The 12,842-nt window shown below is 34.9% G+C and overlaps 1 non-coding gene across 1 annotated transcript; it reads right to left on the bottom strand.

The window, feature by feature from the left end:
• Positions 1–2,696: 2,696 nt before the first annotated feature.
• LOC18423828 (cytochrome P450 86B1) lies at positions 2,697–4,187 on the bottom strand. Its single transcript, XR_016053981.1, has one exon. It is a non-coding gene; the product is annotated as a cytochrome P450 86B1 (transcript).
• Positions 4,188–12,842: the final 8,655 nt, after the last annotated feature.

Raw genomic sequence — 12,842 nt, 5'->3', positions numbered from 1 at the left:
TCTTTCTTTCAAGATCATGATGTTGATTAAGGAAAATTAGTTATACATTTTCTCAAATAAAAGCAAGAAGAAAAAGAAGGAAGGATATCAAACAAACAAAGAGAAAAAGTGAGGATATTACCAAAAGAGAAATGGTAAGAATATCTGCCTGCACTAAGATTGGGAAGTGGTGTAATGGAATCACTTCGAAATTTGAATGTAATATATGGAAATGTGATCGCCGGTGAGCAAGGGAGAGAAACAGTAGGGCCAGTGGGAGGATGCTCTACCACAAAGTTGAGAACGAAAAGGTGATCAAAACTAAAGGGTAGGGGCACAGCCGTAACTTGGCTGGAAAACCGACCAGGTTCATTGTATTCCTCCATTTTAGCAACGAAAGTATCTGATTCCAAACGACCATCTAAATTCAGCTGAGCAGCCCTATAAATACATGTAACAGTAGTTGCCTCTCAGCAGCCTATCTGATATGCATTGGGAGACCCCTAGAGTTCCCTCAACCCCTTCAGCGATGTGCTCTCTCCTATACAAGAGAGAGAGAGAGTTTATGCTGGTGTTTTGGAGAGAGAGTTTACGCTGAAGTGTTTGGGGGAACTCCTGGAGTCACTCAATAGTCTTGGCATCGTGGTAAGTTTTTGTTGGTAAGTTGTTTTTGGTTTGTTTTCCTAAACAGGTAGGAAAATGAGTCGGCTTTCGGTTTATGGTTGGTCAAACGTAGGTTCCATTGTTTATTAATACTTTACCCAAACTGGTTGATGGTTGATGGAGGAAATGAATATCCGAAAGAAAATATATATATATATATATATATATATTGAGGCTCGGGTGACGGTGGTAGCATCCCACACCCAGTTACCACATCTATTCTTACAGTTAATATCCCCAATTTAACACCTTCAGAATGTAACTCTTCAGTCTATTGAAACTCTGCGGTCTATTGAAAAACTCGGTAGGGGCCAGTCTTTCTCACTAAATTACCAAAAAAAAAAATTTCTAAAAAAATCTACTTTTGGAATGGAACTGCATAGTCATATTTTGTGTTGTGCATAAGTGATGCTACGTCAGGCCTTTTATTTCTAAGTTTTTATTTTAATTTTGTCACCAGGTCAAAGATATTGGTCGAAAATTTTCAAAATTTTGGATTTTGTTTATATAAATAATGTTAAGTTTGAACCCTCTCCGGTTATACTACCCTATTCTGGGTGATCCGAAAGTCACACTTGAGAAGTGGGCCAAGTCACTCGATCTGGAGCCCTTTCTTAGCTCGAGGGTGTGCAACTTGATGATATTAAAACATATAAAATACTTTTAAAAAATTTATTTGAGTTATGTTTAGTTATGTTTTCTATCGTTTCAAAAAAAATGAAAATTGTTTTGACCATAAATACTTATTTTTACAATATTCCATCTCTTTTGAATTATTTTGAAAATATCCATACTCACAACTTGATTTTCTAAAATCTAGTTTTTTAACTACTTGTTCAACCTCATTTTGATTTGTTTTGCTTAATCTTACTTTAAACACACATTTTTTTTCTTCTTTTTTCTTTTTTTTGTTTAACTATTTTTTTGTTGCTTTAGTACTCGACACTACTTGGGCAGAGTTACTCAAACACGATATGAGAACTCAGATTGGGCATGCCCAAGTAGTAGTTTCCAACACTAGTTTGTATAAGATGTCCACCTTATACTAAAATATGGGTGTGGTTCTCTAAAATTACAACCTTAAACAATTCAATTAAGGTGGATCTCCAAAGTTGATCATAACATATAATTTTGGTGTAAGAAATTATTAGTATTATTTGAAAATCTATTTTCATATCTAATTATAAAATTTATCTAATTATAAAATTTTAAACTCCAAAAATGGTTAAAATCAAGTAGATATATAAACATATGAAAATCTTGAAAATAGACGGTCTAAATAATGTGTTATAAGATGCACTATTTTCAGGACTCAAAAATCTTCTTTTTTTTGTCACATTCATACATCTCTATGTCAAGATGATCAACTGGAGGGTTTTTCAATATTAAAACAACCTTATGGATTTCTAAGGTACATCTGTAATTCTACATTTTAAGGTTGCAACCTTATATGAACTTTTTCCCTAAAATATACTTCTAAATTTTGGCGGAAGATGCAGTTTTAGTGTTAGAAATCTTATAATGGCTTGTAAATTCATTTCAACTCTAATTATGAAATTTAAAATTCTAAAATATTTATAAATCAAGTAAATTTATAAACATTTAAAAATCTTGAAAGTAAACTATCTAGATAACTGATTACGAGACACTATTTTTTAGACTTAAATTATTATTTTTTACTTTATTTATTTATTTTTAACTTTATATCTACGCTCGAGGCCAAGATGGGTTTTTCAAAATCCAAACTCTCCTTTGGATTTTTGAAGTGTAATAATAAAGCTGCAGGCTTACATAAACTTTCTCAAAATGGAAAACACGGAGAGAGTGGAAGGTTTTCAGCCAGTTGAAAAAACCAAAAAAAAAGAAAAAAAAGACAAGAACTTAGGTTGGACCACTGAGAATATAGCACGCGGGACTGGAGACACCCGACTCTTTTCCAGAAAAACACTAAAAACAGGAAACAACAATCACCAAACATCCCTTAGCCATAACATTTGCATCACGTGGACAGGAGGAGGAAATCATTTCTCTCTACATTCACCGCCGGAATCAGCCTAAACTCGCCGGAAAATAGGTTTTCCTGCAACTCCCGGCAGCCTTTCCCTGACTCTCATTTTGAGGCCATCTTTCATGACCAGTATCACTGAAGGCTTCATCGAGACCCTGTGGCCTGCCACCACCTCCAGTCGAAACGAGCTTAGCACCGCGGCCGCAGCGCACTTCATCTGCACAAAGGCCACCTCCTTTCCCAGGCAGGTCCTCGGGCCTCCATTGAAGGCCAGAAATTTGAAACCGCTCTCTGCTCTGAGCTTTCCGTCTTCTCCAACCCACCTCTCTGGCTTAAATCTGAGGCAGTCTTCTCCCCATATCCACTCCATCCTTCCCATGGCGTAGATACTGTACACGATCACTGTCCCTGGTTCCACAGTGGTGCCGTCCGGTAAAACATCCTTTTCTCGAACTCCCTTGTGGTCTAATGGCAGCGAGGGGTAGAGACGTAGAGTCTCGGATAAGGCGGCGTGGAGGTAGTGGAGCTCGCTCAGGTCCTTGGTGCCCTTCTCCTTGAGCTCGGCTAAGATCTTGGCCTCGACCTCAGGGTGCCTGCTCACGAGCCAGAAGAACCAAGCCAGGGCTGCTCCCGTTGTGTCCCTCCCTGCTATCAAGAAGTTCACTGCGACGTCTCTCAAGTATTTGTTATCAGTCCCAGACACATCGCCCGTCGCAAAGATCGACAGCAGGTCTCCACCACCACTACCTCTGCCTCTTGCACTCACCACCTGACGTGCCACAAACTCATCCATGGTGCGCACGCCCTTGGCTAGTCGGGATTCCATGCCGAGGCCCAGCAGGCGCATCAGCTTCCACCACATGTGCGGCAGGACGTGCCTCACCACAACCGCCTCCATGACCTCATCCGCAGCCTGGGCAAAGGGCACGAGTGGGAGCTCAGGCGCAAGGTAGCCGATAGCCTCACCGAACAGGGCCGCACAGGTCGCGTCCACCGTGTATCTCATGATGAGGTCCTGCAAGTCGATTGCCGCCCCCTCTTCAGCTGCTCTGCCTAGTATAGGCACCAAGTTGATGAAGGCGAGCTCACGACTCTTTTTCTCAAAGAATGTTCGAAAGGCTTTCGAGCGGACATGAGCATTTGCGGTGCGCCGCTGAGCCTGCCACTCGTCGCCATCGGTGTTGAAGATGCCGTCACCCATGAGCTCCCGGAAAATGTCTTGAAAGTCCGGGCCTTTGGGGAAGTTGGAGAAGCGGGTCTTGAGGATGTACTCCACGTTGCAGGGGTCGCAGGTGAGAACGAGACGCATTCCGGTGAGGATGGGACCGCGGGCGGTGAAGGTGCCGCCGACGGCACCGTGGACATCAGCAGTCCAGTCCTGGATGCGGGGGAGGTTGATAAGGAGGGCGGGGAGGTCGCGGAGGAGGGGCCAAGTGATGAAAGGCTTGTAGTGGAGCACGAGGAAACAGAGGACGGCAAGTAAGACCTCCGCCCACCCCACGCCGCACAGAACCACCAGCCTTCCACCGTGGTCCATCGCTTTGGCGGAGCAGCGAGCAAGTGAGACCTCCTGCTTCTTTTAATGCCGTTGCATTGATAATGCCCATTTTTGTCCTCATTTTTTTCTGTTTACGAGGAATGGGGTGGCACGACTGGTGACGTCAAGCAACATTGCATCTCAACATCACTTCCTATTACTGAATTGCAAAACAAACAATAAAGACAAGGAAAATTGTTTCATGGGGGCTTGACCTCATGTGTTCCATTTGAAAACAATGGAAACTAATGCTCCAAATGTTTTTTTACTAAAATTTTTATTATTTTTATTATTTTTTCATGTTCATGATTTCCCCTGTTAGAGATTACGTGTTTTTAAAAATCAAGTTTAGAACGTCATCTCAAAAATAAATTTATTAATGAGCCCACATTTATGCATATGTAAAGTTGGCCACAGAAACTGAGTCTTAAAGAAAAAACAAAAAAAATGAGAAACCTTTTTTTTTTTCTCCTATTTCTAAGAAGGCTAAATGGCTGACTTTACCCTTCGACCAATAAATTCAGTAATTTTACCATAAGGTCTGAATCAGTGTAGGAAAAATCGAACCGGAGTGGTGAACTGACATGGAGTCAAAAGCAGTTCGCCTGGCCTAACTAGTGAACTTGCCAGTTCAACCTACCTAATAAGTCCCAAACGGTCAAAAAATGTTAAAAGAATAAAAAATATATAAAAAAAAAAAAATAGAATATGAAAAATATATTTAAAGCATCTTTAAACAAAGCACATCCAAATGAAGTTGAAAATTAATGAAAAAATAGATTTTAAAGAATCAATTATAACTAGAGATATTTTTGAAATTTTCTAAAAAAAAATGAAAAAATGTAAAAATATGTAATAATAGCCAAAACAATTTCCAATATTTTCCAAAATGATGAAAAACATTAAAAAATGTATTACAAACAAAATCTCTTTTTGTTTTGAGATTTTTAATAAGATTGTTTGAATTTTTTTTAAAATACCAACCGATTCACCAAAACTGGCCACCAACCGGGGGGCAGTTATGAATTGAACTGCTTGATTTTTCCTATAATGGTCTATGCATCCTCTATCGGAATTAGGGCAAGCCCTAACATCGCCCTGGTCTTGTAGGTCTGCGTCAAAAGGGTTGGATAGGGCTAGCTTGGGTGGCCCTCGGGACCACATTTCGTGGCCCACAACGTAGCTTTTTAATATCTAGGTTGCCTAGCCCATTATCAACATTAGTTTATGTTAGAAACTATATTTCTATGTATTTGGGCCTTAAGCCCCCATCGAAGATTAGACATCCTAATCCTATCAAGAGATATATACCCATACATATGCATATTCATACTGATATGAATCAGTACGATCCATATCCATACGTTAACACCCTCCCTCAAACTCAAGATGCTTTGACACAAAGCATCTAGAGTTTGAACAATAAGTTGTATAAACGAATGAGTTGGATCTTCAGGTCTTCAGGTTAGTTACATAAACGAACGAGTTGGATCTTTAGGTCTTCAGGTCTTCAGCTCATCGCGTGACCGATTAAAACAGTGGTCACCATGTTCAAATTGCTTGAACAACGGCAAACCTCAAGAGCATAGGGCCTCAAGAACATCCTGGATCAAGTAACAAAAGTTCAATCAACAGCAGACAAACCGGCATTCGAAACATACTAGATCGAGTAACTGAAAACTCAATCATCAAACGAGATCCAATAACGAAAAACTCAATCATCAGATGGGATCAAGTAACGAAAAATTCTATCATTAGACAGGATCGAGTAACAAAAAACCTGATCATCAGACAGGATCGAGTAAACTCGATCATCACACATGATGGAGTAACAGAAAACTTCATCATCTAATGGGATTGAGTAATGAAAAACTCAATCATTAAACATAATCAAGTAAGGAAAAAGTTTATTATCAACTAGGATCTAGAACTTCGATCATCAAATTTGAGACACTTGAAAGAGCCAATAGAAATAAGCAGATCAACAAGCACAGTTGGACCTTAAATTCGAAGTTAAGAACAGTAAGATCCAAAATAGATATGACATCATAGGGTAGCATGTCACTAATGGTTTATCTTTTTGATGCCAGATGAACATAGAGGTGCAATCAGATTCAACTGTCACATGTACTTATATTTGCACTTACTCCAAAGGTCTGTCATGTAAATATTGGTGCACCGTCACTTTTGCAAAGAGGGTAATAAAAAGTTCTTCCAACAAAATCATTTCAAAGTGCGTGACTTTTACGAGTAGTATTCAACCACTAAAAAAGGCAAGGGAAGGGAACCTATAGACTATTCAAGAGATATTGCACTGATTAGAAAGAAAAGCAAGGGAATGAGTAAAGAACAATTTTTAGAGAGAAAAATAGAGAAGGAATGTCCAAGAACGGGGTGAGGTGCTACACTCAGATGCTTCACTCTCGCTCCCCAAAATACCCGGGCAGCATCCTCCGAATCACAACATAGCACCCGAACTCTCCACCAAATCTGGTTGCGCCCGCTCACACCACCGCCTTCTGCCGGGAAAAGCCTCTCGACCACTAGTTGCTGCTCCATCAACCACCCCTGCCACCCCACCATACACGACCTCTGCAGCATAGGCTGAACCATACACGACTTGTGTATCATAGAGTGGGCCTGTATACCGAGAACAGGGGATGTGTGTCCAAAAACTGAGCCTCGAAGAGCGTGTCCCAAAATTGGGCCTCAAAGAGCGTTCTCTCTTTGCTTGTTTCGGCATAAAAGAAGGAAACTCATCTTCGTGTTTTCTCTTCTCAAGATATATGTATCCATACGTATCCATACTAGTATGCATCAGTACGATACGTATCCATATCCATATGTTAACAGTTTAGTATGAATGACTCGCGTGATTTTGTCATTAACCTTGCATTAAAATTTTATGATGTCCATTTTATCTTTATGTTTAATTTACGTTAATTCTTTTTCATTCTTGACACAGCTTTTTAATTTTCTTTTTTTCAATATATGAAAGCTTTTGAATAATGAAAAATCCTACAAATAAAAAGCCATTTGGTAAAAAACGAAATGGAGAATAAAACCCCCTTTCTTGTGCTTCTCATTTTGCAATTCATTGGGGGTATAATTGATATTTTACAAAAGATGATTATAGATATGTTTTTCTTTTAAAGTCTGTTTGGTACTTTGGATTCAGATTTAAAGGAGTCACTATTCCTGAAACGTGTTTGGTTCGCTTAGAATTGACATTTTCATTGGAATTGGAATTTTTGTGATATTCCGGAATGCTCAATTCTACCAAAATTGATGGAATTGAAAGATTCATGGAAATGACCCATTTTGCCGCTGAAGAACAAAAAAAATATTTAAATATTAGAGAGAGAAACTATATTAAATTTTGGAGAGAGAAAATATATTAAAATATTAGAGAGAGAAACTGCATCAAATTTTAGAGAGAAAGCATACAAAATATTTAAGAGAGAAAATATACAAACGTTTTTAGAGAGAAAATATATAATTTTTTTTAGAAAGATAAATTATCTTAAATTTTTAGAAAGATAAACTATCTCAAATTTAAAATTTTAAATAAACCAAATTAAAATTTTAGGGAGAGAAACTATCTCAAATATTAAGTTTTAGAGAGCAAATATATTAAAATTTTAGATAGAGAAACTACATTAAATTTTAGAGAGATGAACTACTTACAACATTTTAGAGAGAAGTACCTCAAAACATTTATAAAGAGAAATTATCTCAAATTTTAAGTTTAATAGAGAGAGCATACTAAAATTTTAGATATTAGAAATTATATCAAATTTTAGATAGAGAAACTACCTGAAAATTTGTAGAGAGAAAAACTATCTCAAGGTCTAACTTTTTAAGAGAGAAAATATCTTAAGATTATAGAGAGATAAACTCTATCAAATTTTAGATAGAGAAAGTACAAATTTTTTTTAGAAAGATAAACTATTTAAAACTTTTAAGATAGAGAAACTATCTAAAATTTTAAGTTTTAGAAAGAGAGAGAGAGAGAGAGAGGAGAGAGAGAGAGAGAGAGAGAGAGAGTTTATTCAAATTTTACAAAAAAAAACTACTTGAAAATTTTAGAGAGGGAAAATTTCTCAAATTTTTAGTTTTAGAGACAATATCTTAAAACTTTAAAGAGAGAAATTATATCAGATTTTAGATAGAGAAAGTACCTAAAATTTTTAAAGAGAAAAACTATTTAAAAAAATTTATATAGATAAAGTATCTCAAATTTTAAATTTTAGAGAGAAAAACTATCATAAAATTTAGGTTTTAGAGAGAGAATGCACCTTAAAATTTTAGAGAAACTATATCAAATTTTAGAGTGAGAAAGTACCTATTTTTTTTAGAGAGAGAAACTATCTTAAAATTTTTAGAAATAAACTATCTCAAATTTTAAGTTTTAGAGAGGGAAAGTGCTTTAAAATTTTAGAGAGAGAAACTATATTATATTTTAGAGAGAGAAATTACTTGAAATTTTTTAGAGAGAGAAACTATTTAAAAAAATTATTGTGAGAAACTATCCTAAATTTTAGAGAGAGAAAGTATCTCAAAATTTTACAAAGTACAACTTTATCAAATTTTAGAGAGAGAAAATATATATAATTTTATAGAGAGAAACTATCTCAAAATTTTTAGAGAGATAGACTATTTCAAATTTTATGGTTTTGAAAGAGAGTGTATTAAAATTTTAGAAAAAAAATTGGAGAGAGAAATTATCTCAAAAATTTTAGAGAGAGAAAAAAAGGATTTGCATATCCAAAAAAAATAATATTTCATGCAATCCAAACAAGGAATTTACATGTATTTGATTTCTACCGGATGTTCTCCAAACGATATACGTCAGATTCCAGAAAATATCAATTTCAGTAAATCTCAATTCGAGGATCGACTTTTCTCCGATTAAAAAAATCCAGGGATCCCTTTAAGAGTGTTAAAGTCGACTCTTTGCATTTATCAAGTACGTTGGATCTCATTTCAAATAATTTATGCTTTAGCGAGAGTATTAGAATTTTTTTTTTGTTGATAATGGCAAAAGTATCGGTTCTAATAATAGCTAAAAGAGAGACGGCTAAAAGAGAGACGGGACTATATACTATGAGACTATTCGTTGGAAGGGAGTTAGGTGCGTAAAATGAGGCGGAAAAAGGTATGATTTCAAAAATTTAGATCTCAACCTTCTTGTTTTTACACACGCACGAGCGCTATCTCAGGACGATATTTGCCCTCCTTCGATGTGCATAAGAAGGACAATTCGTCTTCAAGATACAGGAAAATAGATAGATTTTTTACAATACTTCTAAGCTATATGCACCTGAGCTTGGAACCCACACATGAGACATTGGAGTCTTGATAGTTTAAAGAGTTGAAAGAGGTAAAATCGAGTAGAGAGAGAATTTAGCCCACTGGTTTGCTCATTAGAAGTGCAGAGAATGATCTATTAAGAGAGATGCAACTATTGAGAGAGATGCAAGGATCGTAAAAAGTGGTCTATTGAGAGAAATGCAAGGATTATAAAAAGTCTTTATCTCTTATGGCGAAAAAACCACTTTATATAGAGCCACAAGGCAGCTATATATTTACTGAAGCGTATTTACTATAGTGGTGGTAACATGCACCACCAACAGTTACAAGTTACATACAACCTCTTAACTCACTTGATGGGTATGTAAAGTGCGACATCAAATGCCCACACTTTCTCACAATATGTGCGTCCATGTCTCACGCTTCACATGCTCCGCACATGCACCTTCTATCTCCTTTATATTAAGAGTATATAGCATGGGAATACATGCTCTTAAATACAACTCAAGAAACTCTCTTCTTCAATGTGAGACTCAAACCCACATCTTGCTTTCTCCTCATAACAACTTAAGAAAGAACATTTAAACTATAGTCAAAGCAAATTAGGAAAGAATAATAAACCATATTATTGTTTTGAAATACATTTAAGCACTTTTCAAACCAAAAATACTAACACTACTTATCTTTTTCTTTTTTTTAATCATGAGGTCACAATGTAGAAAAAATCGAACTGGAACAGTTAACTGGACATGGGCCCGGCGGTTCAACTAGCCAACCGGTAAATCTAATCGAACAAGCCCCGACAATCAAAAAAGTGTTAAGAAAATAAAAAATATATAAAATAAATCTAATAAAATATGAAAGGTATATTTAAAAAATGATTAAACAAAGCACATCCAAATGAAGTTGAAAATTAATGAAAAATGGATTTTAAAAAATTGATTTGTGACCAGGTATATTTTTAAAATTTTCTAAAAAGGTGAAAAAATGTAAAAATAAATATTAATGGCCAAAAAATTTCCAATCTTTTCCATAATGATAAAAAATATAAAAAATACATTACAAATAAAATCCCTTATTTTTTGGGATATTTATATTTTTAAAAAAATTATTAATTTTTTTAAAAAATACCTTGCCAGTCACAAAAACTGGCCAAAACTAGAACTAATTAGTGGCTGCTTTCGATCTAACCAGGTAGTTACCGGTTAGAATGCCCAATTTTTCCTCCAATGGTCACAATCACTCCTAGTTATTAGTTGTCAAATTAGTAGCTATAATATACGATAAATGTTTTTTTTTTTTTTATCTTTGAGTTTATTGAATGACATGCTCACAACCTTTCTATTTGAGATATAAAAGATAAGAGTTATCGTGACTTCTGTGTGCTAAACGTAAATAGTCCTTTTATATACTTTTTCCGTACAAAAATACACTTTAGGAGGTAAGACGTATGGGAAAGACCAAAGGTATTTTGGTAAAAATCTATTAATTTTTTGTTTTTTAGGTGTTTTATTGTCATAACATCGAATAACATTAAAAGTACAATAATGGAGATCAAAACTCATTTTTATAAATATTGTAATATTGAAAGTGACCTATTAAAGTTGTCCAATGAGGACTCTAGAACGGACTAGAGATAAATATTTTTATTTAAAACTATAAATTTAGAAAAAAAAATAAAAACTATTACGTCAGCAGCAAGAGACCAAGTAGCCGGTACCAAAAATGAAGCGGTCAACGATCATTACGGGATTGAACCTTTATGGTGCAATGTGGTTTGTGGCAGTTACTGCAGTCGCCTAAGTTAAGTCAATCATGCACTTGCCTTAATCCCATATTGTTCCATCTTTGGGATAGATTTTACATCTAGAATTGGACGCATTGCTAACTTTGACCATACAAGAGAAAATGGCGCTTAAAGCGTAAAAACAGATTATTTATTTTATAAAATAGTTAAATGATGAGTGAAAAAAAAGGTAAAAAATCAAATTTATTTTTGATAATTAATTTTTATATAGTGAAATTTAAGAAAAGGCCCATTTTATTATCAAAATTAAAAATCGTCCTATAGATTTTATATTTCATGCTCAAATCCCACTTTTGGAAGTGGATATTGTATTTTAATATTTTTTCTCTTCTAGGGACATGATACTTGTCGCCACCTCACATTTATAAAAAAATAACAAATAATATATTAAAATAAATATAATAATCAAAGTATCCCTAAAATTTTGAAATTTGTAGGTGCACTTTGGTCCTTATTATTTAATTTAATTATATTATTTTTAAATTTTTAAAATAGTCTTATGTATATGTTACACTTAAGTCCCATATTTTTATAGTTATATTGTATTTTAATTCTATTATTGTTTCTATATATCCTATTATGCTTAAATTTTGGGCATCCATACATCCGACCATAACTTGTTACAAAAAATAAGAAAAATATAATTAAATTAAATAAAGATGAACAAAATACCCTACAAATTATAAAATCTTAGGGGCATTTTGGTTATTTTATCTATTTTAAAATATTTTTTAATACCTTTTATGAATTTTCTGTGGTAATAAATATCAATTCCCCAAGTTTGAGCTCAATCTGATACGTAAAAAGGAAAATAAAACTAAAATATTATGTACACTCTTAAAAGATAGAGTTGAGTGTAAAATAGAAAGTATATTAAATTATTTTTAAATTTGATAAAAAATGAGATTTTTTTCAAAATTTTCCCTATATTTTGATAAATATCGACACCCTTATTAACGGTGCTCTATCTCAGAAGTTTTCTATTTCACTCCATTAGACTTTGGCTTACTTAGTGGGAGTAGTGTTTTTTAAAACCTAGATCGGTAGAGCAAATCATTCAACCTTTGATCCCTATTAGATCGCTGGATTGGCGATCCAAATCGGGTTTGGATCGGTTCTAATTGGTGATTCAAAAAATATTTTAAAACAAATGAAATAAAACAAAATCTGAAAAATAAAGCAAAATTTGAAATAAAGTTTATTGAGTGGGGATTTAGAGGGGACCAAAGAAAATATTGGGGAAACCAAGCTGGACCCATACTATCCTGGAATTACTTTGGTCTTGACCTATTCCTATCCAATTCAGCGATCCAAATAAAAAACCAAACGGATTTTAGAACCTTGAGTGGGAGACACTAACTCGAAAGAAAAGTGGTGACTTATTAAAACACCAAGTCGCACTTCATTCGAAAAGTGTGACTTACACCTTTTTTTAAGGGGAAAGGTTTCTATACTTCCCCTACAGCATAGAAGATCTATGATTTCCCTACCATCCAGCCATCCAATTTTGATCAAGAGAGCCACTCTCCGTTTGA

This window comes from Amborella trichopoda, chromosome 4, assembly GCF_054954075.1.
Source record: "Amborella trichopoda isolate Santa Cruz 75 chromosome 4, AtrichopodaSantaCruz75HAP2 v2.0, whole genome shotgun sequence".
Taxonomy (NCBI): Eukaryota; Viridiplantae; Streptophyta; class Magnoliopsida; order Amborellales; family Amborellaceae; genus Amborella; species Amborella trichopoda.
The sequence above is the reverse complement of the archived record's forward strand: the minus strand, read 5'-3'. Positions and strand labels throughout refer to the sequence as shown.